Source organism: Nycticebus coucang, chromosome 7, assembly GCF_027406575.1.
Source record: "Nycticebus coucang isolate mNycCou1 chromosome 7, mNycCou1.pri, whole genome shotgun sequence".
NCBI classification, from domain to species: domain Eukaryota; kingdom Metazoa; phylum Chordata; class Mammalia; order Primates; family Lorisidae; genus Nycticebus; species Nycticebus coucang.
In genome coordinates this window covers 27755613-27782796 of record NC_069786.1, presented here as the reverse complement: position 1 = coordinate 27782796, position 27184 = coordinate 27755613, and the positions used below count along the sequence as shown (strand labels likewise).

General features: G+C 40.5%; 1 protein-coding gene and 1 non-coding gene across 4 annotated transcripts in view; one reads left to right on the top strand and one right to left on the bottom strand.

Annotated features, from left to right (window-relative positions):
• The window catches only part of ZRANB3 (zinc finger RANBP2-type containing 3), a 368725-nt gene that overhangs the window by 24936 nt on the left and 316605 nt on the right, over positions 1-27184 (top strand). The window lies entirely within an intron of this gene.
• On the bottom strand, positions 21129-21235 carry LOC128590997 (U6 spliceosomal RNA). The gene has a single exon (XR_008381452.1). It is a non-coding gene; the product is annotated as a U6 spliceosomal RNA (small nuclear RNA).

The following is a 27184-nucleotide window of genomic DNA, read 5'->3' as shown; positions in this document are numbered from 1 at the left end:
TCTGTAAAAGCCAGAGCCAGCTTCTCCAGCTTTATTTAAACTGACCAGTTGAGAAAGGTACCTGTGGGCTGGAACTGGGGATAAAAAGGAGAAGACTGAGCCAGTCAGGGATTGGGGCCATTTTGAATTCTTCTGTGCCATGACTCTACCGGCTGAAATAAAGCTTTTTCTCTTTTAAACACAGTGTTTGAGGCCAGGTACAGTGGCTTATGTCTGATAATCCTAGCACTTGGAAGGCTGAGGCAGGATTGCTGAGCTCATGGGTTTCAGACCAGCCTGAGCAAGAGCAAGACCCCATCTCTAACAATAACCAGGCATTGTGGCAAGTGCCTGTAGTCCCAGCTACTCTGGAGGCTGAGGCAAGAGAATTGCTTAAGCCCAAGAGTTTGAGGTTGCTGTGAGCTATGACACCATGGCGTGCTACGGAGGATGACAAAATGAAACTATCTCAAAAAACAAACAAACAAACAAAAAAAAAAAAACCCCACAGTGTTTGGATGTTCATTCTCTCTACTAAGGCTCATCTTCCTGTAAGAATGTCATTCATTGGTTTTTGAAAATTTTCAGTTCTGCCCCATTCTTTTGACTCCATGGACTCTAGTTACATCTATGTTAGGTTTTTTTCAAGTGTCCGGTATATTTCTTATCTTAATTTTTATGTTTTGGTTTTGATATTTTTTATTTATCCCTATTCTAGTTTATTCTGACTTTTACTGTTATATTTATTGAATTCTCTTAAGGAAGAGACCCATCACTCAATAATCCAAAACCCAAACCCACTCAATTTCTTTCTTGCTAAGCAAGAGAGAACTGTGCTTGTTAGACATGGCTCTCTAAACAGAGGGAAGGGCTGATATCATATTGGGCTTTGGGAAATTTGGAAAGTTTAAAAAATAGGAGCGTTTAAGGTTTGACTGAGTTTTTGTGTGTAGTTTAGGGATTCACTAACTAGTGGCAAAAAATCAGTCCTTTCTTTTCTTGAAATTGGAGAATAGGGGCACTTTGTTTTCTGTTCCTTTTTTTTTTTTCCCCTTTGGCTGGGGCTGGGTTTGAAGCCAGCACCTCAGGTATATGGGGCTGGCGCCCTAGTCCTTTTAGCCACAGGCGCTGCCCTATTTTCTGTTCTTAATTTCAGATAGCATATTTTTAAGTCCTAGACTATCCAATTCAAGTCTACCTATTCATATTGACAGTATCTTGAGGTTTTTGCCTTGTTCTAATTTTGTCTCATTTCTGTGAATATTTAGAACACCTATATATTTGAAGTTCTTTGGAGGCCAGTTTTGCTTTCTGTTGTTTTCGTATACGATGCTTTATTTCCCAATATATTTGCTAATGTCTTAAATTTCATATTTATAGTCAGGTAATCTTAATCTTTGGGAATCTTGAGAGACCTAAATGATGAGTAAATTCTTGTAGGGAGGATTTGTAAAATTAGATCAATGGCTTGGGATTTTCCAGGTTACAAAGGTAATGTAAATTCAAACCTCAAATTCATTTTCAAGTAGACCTATTATGAATTTTGACCATTAATCTTTATCTCATGGTAGGCTTTTTTTTTTTTTTTTGAGACAGAGCCTCAAGCTGTTGCCCTAGGTAGAGTTCCATGGCATCACAGCTCACAGCAACCACCTGCTCCTGGGCTCAAGCGATTCTCCTGCCTCTGCCTCCCAAGTAGCTGGGACTGTAGGCGCGTGCCACAACACCCGGCTATTTTTTGGTTGCAGCCATCATTGTTGTTTGGCAGGTTCGAACCTGCCAACTCAGGTGTATGTGGCTGGCGCCTTAGCCACTTGAGCCACAGGCGCCGAGCCTGATGGTAGGCTTTAGGTTTCCTTATTGGCTTTAAAAAATTAGGCACAGTTTTATTTAATAAAATACACTGGCTTTTAGTGTACACTTCTATGAGTTCTGATATACTGTATACTCCTGTTTTCAGACATCTTAGTAAAGGTATAGAACATTTCAATCACTCAGGGTAGTTGTCTTTCTGAATACCCCATCCTCCTAAATGAGAAAACCACTGATCTGATATCTATCACTAGAGTGTCTTTTTTATAATTACTTGATACATACTTTCTCTCTCTCTCTCTCTTTTTTTTTAAGATAGCGTCTCGCTGTGTCCCTCTCAGTAGAGTGCCATTGCGTCACAGCTCACAGCAACCTTGAACTCTTGGGCATAAACGATTCTCTTGACTCAGCCTCCCAAGGAGCTGGGACTACAGGTGCCTGTTAACAACACCTGGCTATTTTTTGTTGTTGCTTTTGTTGTAGTTGTCATTGTTTTTTAGCAGGCCCAAGCCAGGTTCTAACCCACCAGGATCTGTGTATGTGGCCAGTGCCCTAACCACTGAGCAATAGGTACTGAGCCAATGCTTTCTTTTCTTTATTTTTTAAATTGTAGCCATGTACATTAATGAAATCATAGGGTACAATGTGCTGGTTTTATAAATTTGAAATGTTTTCAGCAAACTGTTTAACATAGCCTTCAAAGCATTTTCTTAATTATTGTGTTAAGACATTTATATTCTACATCTAGTAAATTTTACATGTACCCTTGAAGGCACATGTGAAATTAGGGTAGGGTACCCATGTACCCCTTGTAAGATTCACCATAAGTGTGGTCCCACCAATTACACTCCCTCCACCCTCCAAAGCTACAATTGGGTTATAGCTTTCAAAAGAAAGCTATAAATTGGTTTCATAGTAAGACTGAGTACATTCGATACTTTTTCTTCCATTCTTGAGATACTTTGCTAAGAAGAATATGTTCCAGCCCCATCCATGTAAACATGTAAGGGGTAAAGTCTTCATCTTTAATTAAGGGTGCATAATATTCCATGGTGTACATATACCACAATTTATTGATCCATTCATGGGTCGATGGGCACTTGGGCTTCTTCCATGACTTAGCAATTATGAATTGGGCCAGAATAAACATTCTGGTACATGTATATTTCTTATAATGTGATTTTTGGTCTTCTGGATATATACCCAGTAGAGAAATTGTAGGATCGAGTGGCAGGTCTATTTTTAGATCTCTAAGTGTTCTCCAAACATCTTTCCAAAAGGAACATATTAGTTTGCATTCCCACCAGCAGTGTAGAAGTGTCCCCTTTTCTCCACATCCACGCCAACATCTCTGGCGTTGGGATTTTATGATGTGGGCTAATCTTACTGGAGTTAGATGATATCTCAAAGTAGTTTTGCTTTGTCTTTCCCTGATGATTAAGGATGATGAGTATTTTTTCATGTGTCTGTAGGCCGTGTGCCTGTCTTCTTCACATAAGTTTCTCTTCAAGTCCCTTTCCTACCCTGAGATGGGATTACTTGTTCTTTTCTTGCTAATATGTTTGAGTTCTCTGTGGATTCTGGTTATTAAACCTTTGTTGGAGACATAACCTGCAAATATCTTTTCCCATTCTGAGGGCTGTCTGCTTGCTTTACTTACTGTGTTCTTGGCTGTGCAGAAGCTTTTTAGTTTGATAAGCTCCCAGTAGTGTATTTTTGATGTTGCTTCAATTGCCCGGGGTGGGGGGTCCTCCTTATAAAATATTCACCCAGGGCGATTTCTTCAAGAGTTTTCCCTGCACTTTCTTCTACTATTTTTATAGTTTCATGTCTTAGGTTTAAATCTTTAATCCAGTGAGTCTATTTTGGTTAATGATGAGAGGTATGGGTCCAGTTTCAGTCTTCTACAGGTTGCCAGCCAGTTCACCCAGCACCATTTGTTAAATAGGGAATCTTTTCCCCACTGAATGTTTTTAATTGGCTTGTCAAAGATCAAATAACAGTAAGTAGCTGGGTCCATCTCTTGGTTCTCTATTCTGTTCCACACATCTACCTCTCTGTTTTTGTGCCAGTACCATGCTGTTTTGATCACTATTGATTTATAGTATAGTCTGAGGTCTGGTAGCGTAATTCCTCCTGCTTTGTTTTTATTTCTGAGTAATGTTTTGGCTATTCGAGCTTTTTTCTGATTCCATGTAAAATGAAGTATTATTTTTTTCAAGCTCTTTAAAGTATGACAATGGAGCTTTAATAGGGATTGCATTAAAATTGTATATTGCTTTGGGTAGTATGGACATTTTTTTTTTTTTTGTCATTACATTGAATTTATACCTTTATTTTGGGAGACTATCCATTGAGTAGTTCCTTCTCTGAAAATAAAACCTTGTATAGCTCTCCATTTATTAGATTTCCCTTTACTTTTTACAAAATTTTCTTTTTTCTTTTTTTTTCTTTTTTTGGCAGTTTTTTGCCAGGGCCAGGTTTGAACCCACCACCCCTGGTATATGGGGTCAGCGCCCTACTCCTTGAGCCACAGGCGCCACCCACAAAATTTTTTTTTCTTTTTTTTTTCTTTTTTATTGTTGGGGATTCATTGAGGGTACAATAAGCCAGTTACACTGATTGCAATTGTTAGGTAAAGTCCCTCTTGCAATCATGTCTTGCCCCCATAAAGTGTGACACACACTAAGGCCCCACCCTCCTCCCTCCATCCCTCTTTCTGCTTCCCCCCCCATAACCTTAATTGTCATTAATTGACCTCATATCAAGATTGAGTACATAGGATTCATGCTTCTCCATTTTTGTGATGCTTTACTAAGAATAATGTCTTCCACGTCCATCCAGGTTAATACGAAAGATGTAAAGTCTCCATTTTTTTTAATGGCTGAATAGTATTCCATGGTATACATATACCACAGCTTGTTAATCCATTCCTGGGTTGGTGGGCATTTAGGCTGTTTCCACATTTTGGCAATGGTAAATTGAGCTGCAATAAACAGTCTAGTACAAGTGTCCTTATGATAAAAGGATTTTTTTCCTTCTGGGTAGATGCCCAGTAATGGGATTGCAGGATCGAATGGGAGGTCTACCTTGAGGGCTTTGAGGTTTCTCCATACTTCCTTCCAGAAAGGTTGTACTAGTTTGCAGTCCCACCAGCAGTGTAAAAGTGTTCCCTTCTCTCCACATCCACGCCAGCATCTGCAGTTTTGAGATTTTGTGATGTGGGCCATTCTCACTGGGGTTAGATGATATCTCAGGGTTGTTTTGATTTGCATTTCTCTAATATATAGAGATGATGAACACTTTTTCATGTGTTTGTTAGCCATTCGTCTGTCGTCTTTAGAGAAAGTTCTATTCATGTCTCTTGCCCATTGATATAAGGGATTGTTGGCTTTTTTCATGTGGATTAATTTGAGTTCTCTATACATCTTGGTTATCAAGCTTTTGTCTGACTGAAAATATGCAAATATCCTTTCCCATTGTGTAGGTTGTCTCTTTGCTTTGGTTATTGTGTCCTTAGCTGTACAGAAGCTTTTCAGTTTAATGAAGTCCCATTTGTTTATTTTTATTGTTGTTGCAATTGCCATGGCAGTCTTCTTCATGAAGTCTTCCCCCAGGCCAATATCTTCCAGTGTTTTTCCTATGCTTTCTTTGAGGATTTTTATTGTTTCATGCCTTAAGTTTAAGTCCTTTATCCATCTTGAATCAATTTTTGTGAGTGGGGAAAGGTGTGGATCCAGTTTCAGTCTTTTACATGTAGACACCCAGTTCTCCCAACACCATTTATTGAATAGGGAGTCTTTCCCCCAAGGTAAGTTCTTGTTTGGTTTATCAAAGATTAGGTGGTTGTAAGATGTTAGTTTCATTTCTTGGTGTTCAATTCGATTCCAAGTGTCTATGTCTCTGTTTTTGTGCCAGTACCATGCTGTCTTGACCACTATGGCTTTGTAGTACAGACTAAAATCTGGTATGCTGATGCCCCCTGCTTTATTTTTGTTACTAAGAACTGCCTTAGCTATACGGGGTTTTTTCCGGTTCCATACAAAACGCAGAATCATTTTTTCCAAATCTTGAAAGTACGATGTAGGTACTTTGATAGGAATGGCATTGAATAGGTAGATTGCTTTGGGAAGTATAGACATTTTAACAATGTTAATTCTTCCCATCCATGAGCATGGTATGTTCTTCCATTTGTTAATATCCTCTGCTATTTCCTTTCTGAGGATTTCATAGTTTTCTTTATAGAGGTCCTTCACCTCCTTCGTTAGGTATATTCCTAGGTATTTCATTTTCTTTGAAACTATGGTGAAGGGAGTTGTGTCCTTAATTAGCTTCTCATCTTGACTGTTATTGGTGTATACAAAGGCTACTGACTTGTGGACATTGATTTTATATCCTGAAACATTACTGTATTTTTTGATGACTTCTAGGAGTCTTCTGGTTGAGTCTCTGGGGTTCTCTAAGTATAAGATCATGTCGTCAGCAAAGAGGGAGAGTTTGACCTCCTCTGCTCCCATTTGTATTCCCTTGATTTCCTTGTCTTGCCTAATTGTATTGGCTAGAACTTCCAGCACTATGTTGAATAGTAAAGGTGACAGAGGACAACCTTGTCTGGTTCCAGTTCTAAGAGGAAAAGCTTTCAGTTTTACTCCATTCAGTAAAATATTGGCTGTGGGTTTGTCATAGATAGCTTCAATCAGGTTTAGAAATGTGCCACCTATGCCTATACTCTTCAGTGTTCTAATTAGAAAAGGATGCTGGATTTTATCAAATGCTTTTTCTGCATCTATTGAGAGGATCATGTGATCTTTATTTTTGTCTCTGTTAATATGGTGGATAACGTTTATGGACTTGCATATGTTAAAACAGCCCTGCATCCCTGGGATGAAGCCTACTTGATCATGATGAATGACTTTTTGATGATAAGCTGTAATCTATTGGCTAGGATTTTGTTGAGAATTTTTCCATCTATATTCATGAGTGAGATTGGTCTGAAATTCTCCTTTTTGCTTGGGTCTTTTCCTGGTTTTGGTATCAGGGTGATGTTTGCTTCATAGAATGTGTTGGGGAAGATTCCTTCTTCCTCAGTTTTTTGGAATAATTTCTGCAGTACAGGAATAAGCTCTTCCTTGAAGGTTTGATAGAATTCTGGAGTGAAGCCATCTGGACCAGGGCATTTTTTAGTTGGAAGCTTTTTTATTGTTTCTTTGATCTCAGTGCTTGAAATTGGTCTGTTCAGGAGGTCTATTTCTTCCTGGCTGAGTCTAGGGAGAGGGTGTGATTCCAAATATTGATCCATTTCCTTCACATTGTCAAATTTCTGGGCATAGAGTTTCTGGTAGTATTCAGAGATGATCTCTTGTATCTCTGTGGGATCAGTTGTTATTTCCCCTTTATCGTTTCTGATTGAGGTTATTAGAGATTTTACTTTTCTATTCCTCGTTAGTCTGGCCAATGGTTTATCTATTTTATTTATTTTTTCAAAAAACCAACTCCTTGTTTCATTAATTTTCTGAATGATTCTTTTGTTTTCAATTTCATTGATCTCTGATTTGATTTTGGATATTTCTTTTCTTCTACTGAGTTTAGGCTTAGATTGTTCTTCTTTTTCCAATTCCATAAGATCTCTTTTGAGATTGTTGATGTGCTCTCTTTCTGTTTTTCGAATGTAGGCATCTAAAGCGATGAATTTTCCTCTCAAAACTGCTTTTGCAGTATCCCACAGGTTTTGGTAGCTTGTGTCTTCATTGTTGTTATGCTTAAAGAAGTTAATGATTTCCTGTTTTATTTCTTCCTGCACCCATCTGTTATTCAACAGAAGATTGTTTAATTTCCATGCCTTTGGGTGGGGTTGAGCATTTTTGTTAGAGTTGAGTTCCACCTTTAGTGCCTTATGGTCTGAAAAGATACAAGGTAAAATTTCAATTCTTTTGATTCTGTTGATATTTGTTTTGTGTCCCAGGATATGATCAATTTTGGAGAATGTTCCATGGGGTGATGAGAAGAATGTATATTCTTTATCTTTGGGGTGGAGTGTTCTATATGCGTCTATCAAGCATAATTGTTCTAGGGTCTCATTTAAATCTCTTACATCTTTGTTTAATTTCTGTTTAGAGGATCTGTCCAGCTCTGTAAGAGGTGTGTTAAAGTCCCCTGTTATGATGGTATTATCAGATATCATATTGCTCAGACTGAGTAAGGTCTGCTTCAAGAATCTGGGAGCATTTAAATTGGGTGCATAAATATTTAGAATTGAAATGTCTTCTTGTTGTAGTTTTCCCTTGACCAATATAAAGTGACCATCTTTGTCTTTTTTGACTTTAGTTGCTTTAAATCCACATGTATCTGAAAATAAGATTGCAACTCCTCTTTTCTTCTGAATTCCATTTGCCTGAAAAATTGTCTTCCAACCCTTGACTCGGAGCTTTAATTTGTCTTTTGAAGCCAGGTGTGTTTCTTGCAGACAGCAAATGGATGGCTTGTGTTTTTTAATCCAGTCAGCCAATCTATGTCTCTTCAGTGGGGAATTCAAGCCATTAACATTTATGGAGATAATTGATAAGTGTGGTAGTATTCTATTCATCTTATTTGGTGAGAGTCCATTGCTTAGTTTTATCTTTTGCATCAGTGTGGAGGTTAGGTTCTGTCCTTTGATTTCTGAGTTCTTACTTTGCTGCTGATCCATTGTGGTGGTCAGTGTGCAGAACAGGTTGAAGTATTTCCTGTAGAGCTGGTCTTGTTGTGGCAAATTTCCTCAATGTTTTTATAACCGTAAATGTTTTGATGTCTCCGTCAATTTTTAAGCTTAGCTTAGCAGGGTACAGAATTCTGGGCTGAAAATTGTTCTGTTTAAGTAGATTAAAGGTAGATGACCATTGTCTTCTTGCTTGGAAAGTTTCATTAGAGAAGTCTGCGGTCACTCTGATGGATTTGCCCCTGTAGGTCAACTGGCTCTTACTCCTGGCAGCTTGCAGAATCTTTTCTTTTGTCTTGACTTTGGACAGGTTCATCACAATGTGTCTTGGAGAAGCTCGGTTAGAGTTGAGGCGACCCGGGGTCCGATATCCCTCTGAAAGCAGTGTGTCAGAATCTTTGGTGATGTTTGGGAAATTTTCTTTTATAATATTCTCTAGTATGGCTTCCATTCCTCTGGGGCATTCTTCTTACCCTTCTGGAATTCCTATAACTCGTATGTTGGAACGCTTCATAAAGTCCCATAATTCTGACAGTGAACGTTCTGCTTTCTCTCTCTTCTTTTCTGCCTCTTTTAGTGTCTGAGTTATGTCTAGAACTTTGTCTTCTACCTCTGAAATTCTTTCTTCTGCATGGTCTAACCTGTTGCTGATACTTTCCATTGCATCTTTAAGTTCCCTAATTGACTGTTTCAGTTCCTTCAGGTCTGCTATATCCTTTTTATATTCTTGATATCGTTCATCTCTTATTTGATTCTGTTTTTGGATTTCCTTTTGGTTATTTTCCACTTTATTAGCAATTTCCTTCATTGTTTCCATCATTTCTTTCATTGTTTTCAACATGTGTATTCTAAATTCCCTTTCTGTCATTCCTAACATTTCTATACTGATGGAATCATCTGCAGTAGCTATCTCATGGTCCCTTGGTGGGGTTGTTCTAGACTGGTTCTTCATGTTGCCTGGAGTTTTCTGCTGATTCTTCCTCATGAGTGATTTCTTTTATCTGTTTCCTTGCCCTAATTTTCCTTTCACTTCCTCTTGCTCTTTAAGTTCTTGTGCCTGTGGACTAAGGGTTACAGGACCAGAAGGGTGAGAAGGTTGAAGAGCAAAAAAAAGGGGATGAAAGAAAGGAGGACCGAGTGATAAGAAAAAAAGAAAGATAGAGAAAGGAGAGTGGGTGGGTATAAGGAATATTGACAAAAAGAAGAGAGGCACAGAAAGAGGGAGACAGGGCAATATAGGTGTACAGTAGGGTACTTTGACACAACCTTAAATAACCCCACCTTCTCGGGGTGCCCAGTTGCGTGGTTCCCCTGAGGTCAGCAGCTCTTTGCTAACCTGGTCAGACACAGTACCCCACCTCCACCAAGTAGAGAGGAAAGACCAAAATGCTATAAATCAAACCAAAACAAGCAAACAGAAAACTTTACAGGGATAAAATTGGGTGAAAAACCAAATTATATCGGTAGAAACACTAGCAAAAATGAAGTTGAAGTTATTAAAAAAGGCAGCAATGGGAAATTATAATTAACCTAGGAAAATTGAGAAAGAAAAAGGGATCTGTGTGGAAAAGATTGAAATTAAAAAAACAAAAGAGCATCAGCAACGTCAAAATAAACAAACAAAAAAAACAACCAAACCAAAGAAAAGAGAAAAGAATACACAACCAAAAACAAAGCAGTTTGTATATGTTATTGAATATTGTCTGGGCAACACGTGGTCTTCTGGGGTATGAGATGTTAGTCACAGTTCTGATACGACTGGAGGCTGCTGATTTCTCAAACCCCAGCAGGTAGACACCCTAAATCTCTCTTCAGCCTACTTAAAAGGCACTTTGAACTTGTAAACTTGCTGAGCAGAAGCTTTCCCTGCTTTCTCGCTGGAATCGCTGCTGAAGTGGCTATCCACTTACCCAGTGTGCCAAAACTGGTCTCACTCTGCTCCTGAGGGTTAGGGCTGCAAGGTGGCTCAGACCCCACCCTTAGGCTACTTGGTTGCTGGGTTACCAGCTCCCACCCGTTTCTAGCTCTGCGATGTTGAGGGCGGAGCTTGCCGGGGCAGATCACTGACAATGGATCCGTGTGACCCACCGCCAAACACTATTAGTTCTGTCTGGCTCAGCGGCTCAGACTGGGGCCCTAGACAATGGCCAAAGTTCTCCGCACTCCCGCTCAGGCCTTCCCCAAGGCAGTTCAACTCAGTGCCAAGTCCAAGGACATCAAAACAGTTCACAGGTAAGGCCTTTCTGGTTTGCAGTCTCGCTGCTACTGAACTTACAGTTGCGGGCGGGTTTAGACGGATTGAACACACGCGACCACTTGCTGGTTTTCCACGGTTTTAGTCCTCCTCTTGGGTCCAGAAGTCTCTCGCTGACTCCCTGTATCCTCATAGGAGTGATGATAGGCAGTTCCCACCAGCCAGAGATGCCTGGAGTCCTATCTCCCCAGACTCACGGTGCCCAGATGCAAGGAAGCTGTTACTGGGCTGCCATCTTTCTCCGCCTCTTAGTATGGACATTTTAACAATGTTGATTCCTCCCAGCCACGAGCATGGTATGTTTTTCCATTTGTTAACATCTTGAGCTATTTCTTTCTTTCTTTTTTTTTGAGACAGAGTCTCACTTATTAACCCTTGGTAGAGTGCTGTGGCATCACAGCTTATAGCAACCTTGAACTCTTGGGCTCAAGTGATTCTTTTGCCTCAGCCTCCCGAGTAGCTGGGACTACAGGTGCCCAACACAATGCCCGGCTATTTTTTTGTTGCAGTTTGGTTGGGGCTGGGTTTGAACCTACCGCCCTCTGTATATGGGGCTGGTGCCTTACCCACGGAGCCACAGGTGACACCTTTTCAGCTGTTTCTTTTCTTAGAGTTTCATAGTTCTTTTTCTAGAGATCTTTCACATCCTTTCTTAGGTAAACTCCCAAATATTTCATCTTCTTTGTCACTACTGTGAAAGGAATAGAGTCCTTGACTGTTTTTTCAGCTTGATTATTGTTGGTATATATAAGGGCTACAGATTTATGAGTGTTAATTTTGTAACCTGAGACACTGCTGTATTCCTTGATCACTTCTAAGAGTTTTGTAGTAGGATCCCTGTTGTTTTTCAGATGTACAATGATATCATCTGTGTAGAGGGAAAGTTTGATTTCTTCTGACCCTCTATGGATACCCTTGATCTCCTTTTCTTGCCTCATGGCGATGGCTAAGACTTCCATTACAGTGTTAAAAAGCAGTGGGGACAATGGGCAACCTGCCTGGTTCCTGATCTGAGTGGAAATGATTTCAATTTAACTGCATTTAATACAATATTGGCTGTGAGTTTGCTGTATGGGCCTCCATCAATTTAAGAAATGTCCCTTCTATGGGCGGTGCCTGTGGCTCAAGGAGTAGGGTGCTGGTCCCATATGCCGGAGGTGGCGGGTTCAAACCTAGCCCCGGCCAAAACACACACACACACACACACAAAAATAGTCCCTTCTATATCAGTTTTCTTAAGTGTTCTGATCATGAATGGATGCTGGATGTTTTGAAAAGCTTTTTCTGTATCAATTGAGAGAATCATATGGTCTTTGGTTTTTAATTTGTTTATGTGCTGAATTATATTTATAGATTTACATATATTGAACTAGACTTGAGACCATGGGATAAAACCCATTTGGTCATGGTATAATTTGTTTGATGTGTTGCTAGATTTCATTTGTTAGAACCTTTTTGAATATTTTTGCATCAATTTTAGTTAGTGATATTGGTCTATAATTTTCTTTTCTTGTTGGGTCTTTTCCTGGTTTGGGGATCAAGGTGATGTTTACTTCATAGAATGTGTTGGGTAGTATTCCTTCTTTTTGTATATTTTGGAAAAGGTTGAGTAACATAGGTAGTAGTTCCTCTTTAAAAGTTTGGCAGAATTCTGATGTGAAGCTATCTGGTCCCGGGCTTTTCTTTTTAGGGAGATTTTGTATAGTTGATGCTATTTCAGAAATTGATATAGGCCTGTTCAGCATTTCCACTTGATTCTGGCTAAGTCCTGAAAGGTGGCGTGCATTCCTAGTATTGGTCAATTTCCTTCAGATTTTCATATTTCTGAGAATAAAGTTTCTTGTAATATTCATTAAGGATTTTTCAAATTTCTGAGGAGTCTGTTGTTATTTCATCATTACCATTTCTGATTGATGAAATTATTAGAGATTTTACTCTTTTTTTACTGGTTAGGTTAGCCAAAGGTTTATCTATTTTATTGACCTTTTCAAAAAACCAACTTTTTGATTTATTGATCTGTTGTATAATTCTTTGGTTTTCAATTTCATTTAATTCTGCTCTAATTTCAGTTATTCCTTTTCTTCTGCTGGGTTTGGGATTCGAATGTTCTTCCTTTTCCAGTTGCTGGAGATGTCCCATCAAGTTATTAACTTCCTTTCTTTCCGTTCTCTTGAGGAAGGCTTTCAGTGCTATAAATTTCCTTCTTAGGACTGCCTTTGTTGTATCCCATAGGTTCTGATAATTCGTGTCTTTATTATCATTTGGTTCCAAAAATTTGGTAATTTCCTTCTTTTTTTTTTTTTTTTTTTTTTTTTTTGCGACAGAGCCTCAAGCTGTTGCCCTGGGTAGAATGCTGTGAGATCACAGCTCACAGCAACCTCAACTCCTGGGCTCAAGCGATTCTCTTGCCTCCGCCTCCCAAGTAGCTGGGACTACAGTCCCGCCACAACACCCAGCTATTTTTTGGTTGTAGTGGTCATTGTTGTTTGGTAGCCCTGGGCTGGATTCGAATTGGCCAGCTCAGGTGTATGTGGCTGGTGCCTTAGCCACTTGAGCCACAGGCGCCGAGCCAGTAATTTCCTTTTTAATCTTGTCTCTGACCCAGCTATCATTCAGCAAAAGGTTTTTTAGCTTCCATGTTTTTGTATGAGTATGCAGATTCCTGTTCTTACTGAGTTTAACTTCTATTCCATAATGGTCCGAGAAGATGCAAGTAATAATTTCTGTTCTTTTAAATTTGCTGAGGTTAGACTTGTGTCCTAAGATATGATTGGTATTGGAGTATGTTCTGTGGGCTGATGAGAAGAATGTGTATTCAGTTTTGTTAGGATGAAATGTTCTGTAGGTGTTTTTTAAATCCAAATGTTGAATGGTTATGTTTAAATCTAAAATTTCTTTGCTTAGCTTCTTTTAGGAGGATCTATCCAACAGAGAGAAAGGAGTGTTAAAATCTCTAACTATTATGGAGCTGGAGGAAATCAAGTTTCTCATGTCTGTTGGAATCTCTCTTATAAATTGATGCACATTCTTGTTTGGTGCATAAATATTAATAATTGAAATATCATTATATTGAGTATTACTCTTGACAAAGATGAAGTGGCCATCCTTATCTTTCTTTACTTTTGTTGGTTTAAAGCCTATTGTACTGGGCGGCACCTGTGAATCAGTGAGTAGGGCACCAGCCCCATATACTGAGGGTGGCAGGTTCAAACCTAACCCTGGCCAAAGTGCAACAAAAAAATAGCTAGGCATTGTGATGGGCGCCTGTAGTCCCAGCTACTCAAAAGGCTGAGTCAAGAGAATCACCTACGCTAAAGAGCTGGAGGTTGCTGTGAGCTGTGATGCCATGGCACTCTATCAAGGGCAATAAAGTGAGACTCTGTCTCTACAAAAATTAAAAAAAAAAAAAAGCCTATTGTATCTGCAAATAAAATTGCAACACCTGATTTTTTCTGATTTTCATTTGCCTGAAATATAGATGACCATCTGTTCACCCTGAGTCCACATTTATCTTATAAGGTGATATGAGATTCTCGTATGCAGCAGATATCTGTCCTGAGTTTTTGTATCAGTCAGCCAACCTTTGCCTCTTTAGAGGACAATTTAAGCCATTCACATTAATTGAGAATATTGATAAGCGTGGTAAAATTTTGGGTATCAAGTTTTTTGAAAGTCCAGTGGACATTCTTAATCCGTTCACCACTGTGGAAGTTGGAATTTGATTAAAAGTTTCTGAGTGAGTTTACTTTTGTGGTGGAGGATTGCGCTGGTCATTGTGAAGGATAGGTATGAGAATATCTTAGAGAGCTGGTTTAGTTATGGCAAATTTCTTCAACATGTGAATGTCATTAAAGTATTTAATTTCTCCATCATAAATGAAACTCATGGATACAGGGTCCTCGGTTGAAAGTTATTTTGTTTTAGGAGATTAAAAGTCGATGACTACCCTCTTCTAGCTGAAAGGTTTCAGCAGAGAGATCTGCAGTCATTCTAATATTCTCCCCCTTATAGGTTATGGTTTTCTTACATCTGGCTGCTTTCAGAATTTTCTCCTTCATATTAACTTTAGTGAAGTTAATTATGATGTGCATGGGTGATGTCTTATTTGGGTTGAGTCGTGCTGGGGTTCTGTAACTGTCTGCTATATGAATTTCAGAATCTTTTGGCATGTCTGGAAAATTTTCTTTCATAATTTCATGGAGAAGAGCCTTTGTGCCTTGCGAAGCCACTTCATTGCTTTCAGGGATTCCAGTGAGGCGGATATTAGCCTTTGTCGAATTATCCCAGAGCTCTCTGAGAGAATGATCTGTTTTTGCTCTCCATTTCTCTTCCTCCTTGAGAGTTGGGATCGTTCAAAAGCTTTGTCTCAATGTCAGAAATCCTTTCTTCTGCTTGCTCCACTCTGTTACTGAGGGATTCTACTGTATTTTTCAGTAGAGGGCTGCAAATTCTTGCTTCAATGTGTCAAAATCTTTGGTGGTTTTGTCTTTCAATTCGTTGAAATCTTGAGACAACTTTTGAATTGCTCCTCGAATTTCTAATTCCAACTTTTCCTCCATTCTATTAATCTTATTTGCAATCCAACTTCTGAATTCGATTTCTGACATCTCGGCCATCTGTTTATGAATGGGATCTTCAGTTACATCTGCCATATCGTTCCTTGGGGGGGTTGATCTACTGTGGTTATTCATGTTACTGGAGTTTTTCTGCTGATTTCGCCCCATGGTTATTTTACACCGTTTGGCTAGATGAGCAGATAAAGTGAAGTTGGATTTGGAGGCTCCTGGAGTGTTCATTAACCAGCCCTTTACCCAAAAACTGGGGCTGGTAGCTGTACCTTTTTCCCTAGATCTTTGAAAAGGACCTGTGCAGTGCTATGGCCTCAGACACTGGGGCCTTACTTGGTGTGGTGGGCTAAGTGGCTCTGTCTTATTTTTAGCTCTTCTCTGTCCTACTGTAGTGAATTAGTTACTCTGCATTGAAGTTTCAGCTATGGAGAAATACCAGCAATTAAGTCACCCCACCCCCCATGGACAACAACGGGAAAAGGAAAATTAAACCATCTCACAACCACACACCCACGTTACCACTTTGGATAGTCCTCGGGTGATTGGTCCAGTGTGAGAGATGCAAATCAGTTCTCCCAGTCAGCACCCGGTCTCAAGTGAGGGATTTCAAAAGGTCTCTGGCAACTAGATAGCATGGGTCTGCTGGCAGATCAAGTATGACTTGTCTGCTGCACCGTGAAATCAGAAGGATCCCCCAACCCCCAACAAATGAATTAGTCTGGGAAGTTTGATTCCTCCTTCCCCACCTTGCACCTTTGTGACACACAGTCACTGGTAACCCTGTGGGGCTGTGACCCAGTTCCCTCCAGTTAGCAGATGCTCCAGGGGTTTGAGCCTGCCTGAGTCACAGAGAGATTTTATGTCACCTCAGCCAGGCCTCTGCACTCTGCCACCATCCAGCAGGGGAGGCCTGACAACCTTGGGTGGTTAATGGAAGCTGGGGCAGTTCACTCAGTTCCTACCCCACCCCTGATTGATGTTGCTGACACTTACATTTGCACGGAATTTGTGATTTTGTCCTCGCTATATTTTCCTGTGGACCAGGCGCTGTTTGCATTCACATAAACTGTGACTCAGTTCCTTTCTGTGCCACTGCCCAGAGCTGGTGTTTCTGTTTCCCCTGCGGTCTGTGTTGGGGTGGGTGTGGTTAGAGTTTACACTCAGCTTTTGGTTTCCCACCTGCCTTTGTCTCAGCTTTGATCCCCTGAAGGCTGGATGTTTCTTAGGTTCAAGTAATGCAGTCCTGGTGCAGCCACGCCCTAGAAGTATGCCCTCTCTGTGCATGCATCTTCAATTCTCCATCCTGCTGCTCTCTGCCCAGGCCCATACCACCTCTGGCATACCCTTTTCTCTCGGGGTCTGCCTTACCATCCCAGATCTATTCTGCCAGTGTCTGCCACCAGAGAAGATGCCCGGCTTTTTCTGGTTGCCCAGAGAGACAGGGAGTGTCCTTCCAAAATATCCCCAGTGGTGTGAGCCCTCTTGTTCCCGTTGTTGCCACTGCTGCTCTGTGCCAGGAAGGCACCGTCTCTCCCTTTCCTGTACTTTTCCTTCAGTCCACCGTTTTCTCCTTATCCCTGTGCTGCAGAATCAGCACAGACCTGCAACAGCCCATGCCCTGTCCACACCTCTCAAGAAAATGCCTGAGAATCTGGATCGCATGCAGGTTTCCAGACCTCGAGGTGAGAGTGGAGGTGAGTGCAGAATTGTAGGTGGAGAATATATACAGTTTTGTACAGTTTTATGCCTGGCAGGAGAGTGCCATGGCACCCTAGTAGGGGAAGGAGATACGGTTTTTAGATGTTCTCTCCTGTGGGATAAAATGGGAGGACGTTTGAACTCTGCTCGCTTATTTGTAGAAAGTATACTGCCAGTGTTCTAATGGGGAGGAGACTCACGTCTGCTTGGTGATGGATTTTTTTTTTTTTAATCAGAGCTGTGTACATTAATGCGATCATGAGGCACCCTACACTGGTTTTACAGACCGTTTGACACATTTTCATCACACTGGTTAACATAGCCTTCCTGGCATTTTCTTAGTTATTGTGTTAAGACATTTACATTCTACATTTACTAAGTTTCACATACACCCTTGTAAGATGCACTGCAGGTGTAATCCCACCAATCACCCTCCCTCTGCCCACCTCTTCCCTTCCCTCCGTTTCCCCCTTCCCCCTATTCTTAGGTTATAACTGGGTTATAGCTTTCATGTGAAGGCCATAAATTAGTTTCATAGTAGGGCTGAGTACATTGGATACTTTTTCTTCCATTCTTGAGATACTTTACTAAGAAGAATATGTTCCAGCTCCATCCATGTAAACATGAAAGAGGTAAAGTCTCCATCTTTCTTTAAGGCTGCATAATATTCCATGTTGTACATATACCATAATTGATTAATCCATTTGTGGATCGATGGGCGCTTGAACTTTTTCCATGACTTAGCAATTACGAATTGGGCTGCAATAAACATTCTGGTACAAATATCTTTATTATGATGTGATTTTTGGTCTTCTGGGTATATGCCTAGTAGAGGAATTATAGGATTGAATGACAGATCTATTTTTAGATCTCTAAGTGTTCTCCAAACATGTTTCCACAAGGAATGAATTAATTTGCATTCCTACCAGCAGTGTAGAAGTGTTCCCTTTTCTCCACATCCATTGGCGATGGATTTTGTACCTTTTGTTTGTATCCTTGGGGTTGCAGCTCGTCTCCGTGGGGTTGATGTGCGTTCTTCAGTCTTCTGTCTTGGCTCAGCTCCAAGCCTTCAGCTTACTTCCTAAACTTCTGTCTTTTAATTCTCCTTCTGGACAGGAGCCTCTGTGGAAAGCTGGTTCCAGTCAGCCATTTCCTCTGCCTCCCATGCTTTCTTTTCTTTACTGGTTTTTTTTTTTTTTTGAGACAGAGTATTACTTTGTTGCTCTTGGTAGAGTGCCTTGGTGTCATAGCTCACAGCACCCTCAAACTGGTACGCTCGAGTGATTCTCTTGTCTCAGCCTCTCAACTTGCTGGTACTACAGGAGCCTGCCACAACGCCTGGCTATTTTCTGAGACTGTCTCATTATGGCTCAGACCTGTCTCCAACCTGTGAGTTCCAGCAATCCACCTACCTCAGCCTCCAAGAGTGCTAGGATTACAGGCCTGAGCCACCAGGCCCGGCCTTTCTTAACTTTTTATTTTGACATAATTTCAAACTTAGAAAAAAACTACAAGAAAAATATAGAATAAGTTTATCTGTATCTGTTACCTAGATTCACTAATTTTTAACATTTTGTCTCATGTACTTTATTTCCACATTCATATACAAGTATATACATTAGTGTTTATATTTTTATAAATCATTTCCGAGTAGGTTGTATATGTCATGCTCCTTTAACCTGTAATACTAGAGTATTGTATGTAGGTTTTTTTTTTTTTTTGAGACAGAGTCTCACTTTGTTATCCTTGGTAGAGTGCTGTGATGTCATAGCTCACAGCAACCTCAAACTCCTGGGCTTAAGCATTTCTCATGGTTTAACCTCCCGGGTAGGTAAGACTACCGGCACTGGTCACAATGCCAGCTATTTTTAGACATGAAGTCTCACTCCGGCTCAGGCTGATTTTGAACCTGTGAGCTCATGCAATCCACCCGCCTTAGCCTCCCAAGTGCTGGGATTTCAGGCGTGAGCCACTGCTCCCAGTCCTTAGTATGTACTCTTTAAAAATAAAGATATTCTCTTGTGTATTTACAGGCCAGTCTATTGCCTGGGCTAGAGTGCAGTGCTATCATCATAGCTCACTGTAACCTCAAACTCCTGGGTTAGTCAGTGTTTCCTCAGCCTCTTAGTATCTGAGGCTATAGGTATGTGCTGTCAGGCCCAGTTGTGTTTCTATTTATTGTAGAGACAGGGTCTTGCTGTGTTTCTCAGGCTGGTCTCAAAGTCCTGTCCTTTAGCCATCCTTCTGCCTAGGCTGTGTAGAGTGCTAGGATATGAGCCACTGCACCTGGCTCTTTTGTGCAGTAGTTTAATGTATCTATATTTTGTCAATTATTCTCAATACTGCCCCTGATAGCATATTTTATTCTTTAGCCTTAAGATTTAGTCCAGGATCACATATTGTATTTAGTGGCATCTTTTTTTCCCCTCTAATGTGAAAAAGTTTCTGAGCCTTTTCCGACATTGTTTTTTTTGTAGAATATAAGCTGAGCTGATTCATAGAATATGCCTCAATTTATTTAATCTTTCCTCAAAATACAATTTAAACTATGCAGTAATTTTTACATTAATATATAAGTAAGATTGAGGTCCTGTTGTTCTGACTAGTAATGTTAATCTTGGTTGCTTGTTGACTTTCACCACTATATAGTTACTATTTTTTCTTCTTACATTTTTTGGCTGTGTAACAAACAACTAACATGACATACTAAGGCCATACAAATAGGCTGCTTCTTATTCAGTATTTCCTCTTTTGGATTTACCATCCATAAATGATTTCTTTTCAAACCAAATTTTGTCATAGTGGTTGTAAAATGATGACTTTTGAATTGGCATTTAACTGTAAAGAAGCTCCTTTCCACTGTCCTATCAATTCCTTATTTCCTCTCTCTCCCTTTGTCTCTCTCTGGCCATCCATCCATGTTGCTGCAAATGACTGGATTCCATTTTTTTTCGTGGCTGAACAATATTCCATTACATATATATATGTATATATACCACATTTTCTTTATTCATTTATCCATTGACGGGCGCTTAGGTTGATTTTATATCTTGGGTATTGTGACTAGTACTGCAGTAAACATGACAGTGCACATATCTCTTTGATCTATTGAATTCCTTTCTTCTGAATATACATGTATACCCAATAGTAGAATTGCTAGATCATATGTAGTTTTTTTTTTTTAGTTTTTATGGAACCTCTATATATTGGTTTTCTAGTATGGCTATACTAATTTATGTCCCACAAATAGTATATAAGGGTTCTATTTTCTCCACATTCTGTTTTTTTTTTTTGGAGACAGAGCCTCAAGCTGTCACCCTGGGTAGAGTGAGTCACAGCTCACAGCAACCTCCAACTCCTGGGCTCAAGCAATTCTCCTGCCTCTGCCTCCCAAGTATCTGGGACTACTTGTGGTAGGTACCCGCCACAACGCCTTGCTATTTTTTTTTTTTCTGGTTGGAGCTGTCATTGTTTGGTGGGCCTGGGCTAGATTCAAACCTGCCAGCTCAGGTGTATGTGGCTGGCGCCTTAGCTACTTGAACCACAGGTGCCGAGCCATTTCTCCACATTCTTACCAGCATATGTTAATATGTTATTCCCTGTCTTTCTTTCTTTATTATATTTCTTTTCTTTCTTTTTTTTTTTTTTAGGATGGAAGAAACAAAACTGTCACAGATACAAGGTTAATATACAAAATTGAACCATTTTCCTATATTTCAACAACTAATAAGTGACATTTGCAATTAAAAATACAATATCGGGCAGCGCCTGTGGCTCAAGGAGTAGGGCGCCGGAGTCTGTTTTTTTCATATGCCGGAGGTGGCGGGTTCAAACCCAGCCCTGGCCAAAAAGAAAAACCACAAAATAAATAAATAAATAAATAAATAAATAAATAAATAAATAAATAAAAATACAATATCATTTATATTAGGAAAAAAAGAAATGAAAAAGGCATAAATTTACAAAATATGTACAAGATCTATATGACAAAAACACAAAAGTCTGGTGAAAGCAATCAAAGAAAAACTAGATAAATGGAGAGATGTTTCATATTCATGGATCCAAACACTCAATGTTGTTAAGCTCTAAGGTCTTCCAAACTTCATGCAAGTTTGGAATGCTTACGAATATGGAATGCTTCATGAATTTGCATGTCATCCTTGCTCAACGACAATGCTAATCTTTTCTGTATTGTTCTAATTTTGGTATATGTGCTGCCTAAGAAAGCACATATTCCCTGTCTTTTTGATAAAAGCCATTTTATATGGGTGAGCTGTCATTTCATTGTGGGTTTTTTTGCATTTCTCTGATTAGTGATATTGAGCACTTTTTTATATGTCTATTTGCCCATTTGTGTGTCTTCTTTTGAGAATTATGTATTTAGGCTTTTGGCCTATTTTTGAAAGCAGATTTTGGTGTTTTTTGCGCTAAGTTGCACAAGTCTCTTTTATATTCTGGTTATTAATTCCTTGTCTAATGAGAAGATTGCTTATATTTTCTCTGTTGCAATTTTAAAAGTCTTCTCATTGACCTTATACTAGAATTGCAAATCTATTGGGTAAGAAATTTGTCAGACCTGGTTTCTTTTCTAGGTATGTGGTAGGCATTGCTCCATTGTGTTTTGTAGATTAGTCTGTTTTTTTTTTTTTTTCTCCTTAGATATGGTCAATTTTTTTGTCTCACTACACATTTTTGCAATCCAGTAACAGAATTTTATTTTATTTTATTTTATTTGAGACAGAACCTTAAGCTGTGGCCCTGGGTAGAGTGTGTGGGCTGGGCTTAAGTGATTCTCTTGCCTCAGCCTCCCAAGTAGCAGGGACTAGGTTCGAAGCTGGCAGGTTCGAATCCTCCCAAGTAGCCCAGCACAGCACCCAGCTATTTTTTGGTTGTAGTTGTCATTGTTGTTTGGCAGGCCCCAGCTGGATTGGAACCCACAGGCTCTGGTGTATGTGGCTGGCACCTTAGCCACTTGAGTTGCAGGTGCCAAGCCCAGAATTGTAGTTTAAAGAAATGAGATATGGGGCGGCACCTGTGGCTCAAGGAGTAGGGTGACGGTCCCATATGCCAGAGGTGGCGGGTTCAAACCTACCCCTGGCCAAAAACAAACAAACAAACAAAAAAAAGAAATGAGATGTGAGTTACTTTTCCCTGAATATGCTGTCATCTTTTAATTATTTCTAGTTTAAATTTTTCTTTTATTTTATGAATTATATTGAAACCAGTTTTTAAATTTTTTTTTTTTTTTTTTTTTTAGACAGAGCCTCAAGCTGTTGCCTCTAGTAGAGTGCCGTGGCATCACAGCGCACAGCAACTTCCAACTCCTGGGCCCAAGCGAGTCTCCTGCCTCTGCCTCCCAAGTAGCTGGGACTACAGATGCCAGCTCAGGTGTATGTGGCTGGCGCCTTAGCTGCTTGAGCCACGGGTGCTGAGCCTAAATTCTTTTTTTTAATTTGAGACAGAGTCTTACTTTGTCGCCCTCAGTAGAGTACCATAAGCATCATTGCTAATTGCAGTGTCAAACTTTTGGGCTCAAGCAATCCTCTTACCTTAGCACCCTGGGTAGCCTAGACTACTGGCACCAGCCACAATATCCTGCTATTTATAGAGACCGGTTCTAGTTCTTGCTCAGGCTGGTCCAAATCCTGAGTTTAGGCAATCCACCTACCTCAGACTCTCAGAGTGCTAAGATTACAGGTATGAGGCATCTCACGAACCTTTAAATTCCTTTTTTGAGACAGAGTCTCACTCTGTTGCCCCAGCGTAGAGTGCCATGGAGTCACACCTCACAGCATCTTCAAACTCCTGGTTAATTGATTCTCCTGCCTCAGCTTCCTGAGGAGCTGGGACTACAGGCCCAGTCACAGTACCAGGCTACATTTTGCTATTTTTAGTAAAGATAGGGTCTCCAGTTTCTGAGCTGAAAGGATCCTCTCGCCTTGGCCTCCCAGAGTGCTAGAATTACAGGTGTAAACCGTTGCATTTGGCCCTTAAATTCTTTTATTTTGGTTTTCTACTTTGAAAATACCAAGTATGGTAGGACACAGTGGTTCATGCCTGTAATCCTAGCACTTAAATAGAAAAATTAGCTGGACATTTTAGCAGGCCTCTGTAGTCCCAGCTACTGTGGAAGCTAAGGCATAAACATGGCTTGGGGCCCAGAGTTTGAGCTTGCTGTGAGCTATGATGATGCCAGGGCACTCAACCCCAGGAAGACAGAGATTCTGTCTCAAAGGAAAAAAAAAAAAGAAAATGCCAATATGCTTATGTTTATTGATTTTTTTTTTTTTTGCCTATTACTTATATCATTTGTTTTTTATCTCTCTTTTTGTTATTCTTTTTTTTATTTTTATTTTTTTGAGACAGAATCATACTTTGTTACCTTCGGTAGAGTGCTGTGGCGTCACAGCTCACAGTAACCTCAAAATCTTTGCTTAGGTGATTCCCTTGCCTCAGCCTCTCAAATAGCTGGGAATACAGGCGTCCACCAGAATGCTCGGATATTTTTTTGTTGCAGTTGTTTAGCTGGCCTGGGCTGGGTTCCAACCTGTCACTCCCAGTGTATGTGGCTGGCACCGTAAGCACTTTGCTGTGGGCACTGAGCCTGTTAATTCATTTTTCTCTACAACTTACTTGAGGTTTTAAAGTTCCCTTTGACAGATTCCTTTTCAGTTTTGTCCAGTGTGTACTTTCCTGTTTTTAGCAGTACCTATTCTCTTTTCCACTTCCATTTGCATTTCACTTTTTTTTCTTTTATTTGAGACAGAGCCTCAACCTGTGGTCCTGGGTAGAGTGCCATGGCATCACAGAGCACAGCAATCTTCAACTCCTGAGCTCAAACGATTCTCCTGCCTCCGCCTCTCAAGTAACTGGGACTACAAGCACCTGCCACAATGCCCGGCTATTTTTTGGTTGCAGCCGTCATTGTTGTTTGGCGGACCCAGGCTGGATTTGAACCCGCCAGCTCAGGTGTATGTGGCTGGCGCCCTAGCCACTTGAGCCACAGGCGCCGAGCCAATCTTTCACTTTTCTTTTTTATTTTTTTGAGACAGAGTCTCAAGCTATTGCCCTGGGTAGAGTGCCATGGCATCATACCTCACCACAACCTCCAAGTCTTGGGCTCAAGCGATCCTCTTGCCTCTGTTTTTCTATTTTTTCATAGAGACGCGCTCTGGCTTTTTGCTCAGGCCAGTCTTGAATCCGTGAGCTCAAGCTATCCACCTGCCTCGGCCTCCCAGAGTGCAAGGATTATGGGCGTGAGTCACCGTGCCCAGTCATGCCTTTCATTTTTCATTGTGTTTATTCATCTGTTTATTTTTTTCTTCTCTGACCTGTCAGTTCACATTTTATTTTATTTCCTCCTTTTTTTGGCCATAGCTTCCCTGAACACCTATGCCTCCTCTTTATGTTTCCGTGTTATAGAAGTGATTGTTTCTTTGAGGTTATATTTGTGATGATAAAATGTTATTGTAATTTTCATCTTATTTATGGTAACATTTCTTTTGTGTGGTTTTTCTGTTTGATTTTCCTTTCTCTTTTCTTCTTTTATTTATGGCATTTTAAAAAATCTGCTGCTCATCATTCAATGATGAACATACTCTCCTGAGTCTGGTGTTTCCAAAGAATCATCTTGCATGGGCCACAGTGGTGTTATAGACTAATGTTTATTCTCTTTGTGGCACTATTTTTGTATGTAATTGATTTCCTTTTATTATCTAGGTATACCTTCTTTTATTACATTTCACTTTATTATGCTTTGCAGATATGGTCCTTTTACTAATTGAAAGTTTGTAGTAGTGGGTGGTGCCTGTGGTTCAAAGTGGTAGGGCACCGGCCCCATATGCCGGAGGTGGCGGGTTCAAACCCAGCCTCAGCCAAAAAATGCAAAAAAAAAAAAAGAAAAGAAAGTTTGTAGTAGCTCTATATTGAGGAAGTCGATAGGTGCCGTTTTTCCAATAGCACGTGCTCACTTATGTGTATATGTGTTACATTTTGGTAACTTTCTCAGTGTTCCAAATGTTTTCATTATTATTATATCTGTGATGGTGATCAGTGATTAATGATCTTTAACTTTTGGTTTTTTTGTGTGTTTTTTTGAGACAAAGTCTGAAGTTGTTGCCCTGGGTAGAGAGCCATGGCGACATCATAGGTCACAACCACCTCCAACTCTTGGGCCCAAGCAGTCCTCTTAACTCAGTTTTTTAAAAAAAAATTTTTGGGCGGCACCTGTGGCTCAAGTCACTAAGGCGCCGGCCCCATATACCAAGGGTGGCGGGTTCAAGCCTGGCCCTGGCCAAACTGCACCCAAAAAATGGCTGGGCGTTGTGGCGGGCGCCTGTGGTTCCAGCTGCTTGGGAGGCTGAGGCAGGAGAATCACTTAAGCCCAGGAGTTGGAGGTTGCTGTGAGCTGTGTGAGGCCACGGCACTCTACCGAGGGCCATAAAGTGAGACTCTGTCTCTACATTTTTGTATTTTTAGTGGAGACGGGGTCTGGCTCTACCTCAGACTGGTCTTGAACCTGTGAGTTCAAGCAGTCTACCCACCTTGGCCTCCCAGAGTGGTAGGATTACAGGTGTAAGCCACCATGCCCAGCCATTTTGACTTTACTCTTATAATTGTTTATAGCACCATGAACTGTACCCTAATAGGACAGTTAAACTTAATTGGTCATTGTTGTATGTGTTCTGATTGCTTTACTGATGGGCTATTCCCTGTCTTTCTCTCATTTCTCAGGTCACCCTATTTCCTGAGACACAATAGTATGGAAATCGGCCAACTCTACAATGGCCTATAAGTGTTCAAGTGAACAGAAGAGTTATACATCTCTCACTTTAGATCAAAAACTAGACCTGGGAGGCTGAAGTGGGAGGATTGCTTTGTGGTAGCTCCTATGATCCTAAGCGCTCTGGGAGGCCAGAGGGGGAGTACTGTTTGAGCTCAGGAGTTTGAGACCAGCCAGAGCAAGAGTGAGACCCTATCTCTACAAAAAATAGAAAAATTTGCCAGGTACTATGTTAACCATTTACAGTCCCAGTTGCTCAGGAGGCAAGAGGATCATTTTGAGCCTAGGAGTTCGAAGTTGTTATGAGCTATGCTGAAACCATGTCACTCTAGCCTGGACAACTAAGCAAGACTATCTCAAAAAAAATTCTTTTTTAAATTAACACATAAGAAAAATTTGCCAGGCATAGGGTGTGCACCTATATTGCCACCTAATTGGGAAGCTGAGGTGAGAGGATTTTCTGAGCTCAGGAGTTCAAGGCTACAATGAGCACGATAGCAACACCACAGTCTGGGCAACAGAGCAAGACCCTGTTTCTTTAAAAAAATAAAAATAAAGAACACCAAAAAGCTAGAAACAATTAAGCTTAGTGAGGAAAGCATTTCATTTTTTTTTTTTTTTTTTTTTTTTGTTGGCGGGGCTGGGTTTGAACCCACCACCTCTGGTATATGGGGCTGGCACCCTACTCTTTTGAGCCACAGGCCGCCCAAGGAAGGCATTTCAAAAGTTGAGACAGACTGAAAACCAGGCCTCTTGCCCCAAGTAGCCACTCCAGTGAAAACAAATGATAAGAAAGTAAAACAGGGCTGAGCACAATGGCTTATGTCTCTTTGGGAGAATGAAGTGGAGGATTGCTTGAGGCCACGAGTTTGAAAACACTGTAGGCAACATAGCGATATCCTATCTCTATGAAAATTTTCCAAAAATTAATTAGCCAGGCATTGTGGTGCATGCCTGTAGTCCCAGTTCCTTACAAGGCTAAGACGGGGTTCAGGGCCCATAGTACAATGGTTACAGCACCAGCCACATACAACAAGGCTGGCGGGTTCAAACCTGCCTTGGGACAGCTAAACAACAATGACAACTGCAACAACAAAAAAATAGCCGGGTGTTGTGGGGTGCACTTGTAGTCTCAGCTATTTGGGAGGCTGAGGCAAGAGAATCACTTAAGCCCAAGCGAGGAGTAATTTCAACTTTCAAGAGTCCCATAATTTAAGAAATATATTTCATGAGGCTAAAACTGCCATAGATAGTGATTTCCCTGATGGAACTGGGCAAAGTATAAATTGAAAACCTTCTGGAAAGGATTCATCATTCTAGATGCTATTACAAACATTGTGTGTGCTCAAGCGGCTAAGGCGCCAGCCACATACACCTGAGCTGGCGGGTTCAAATCC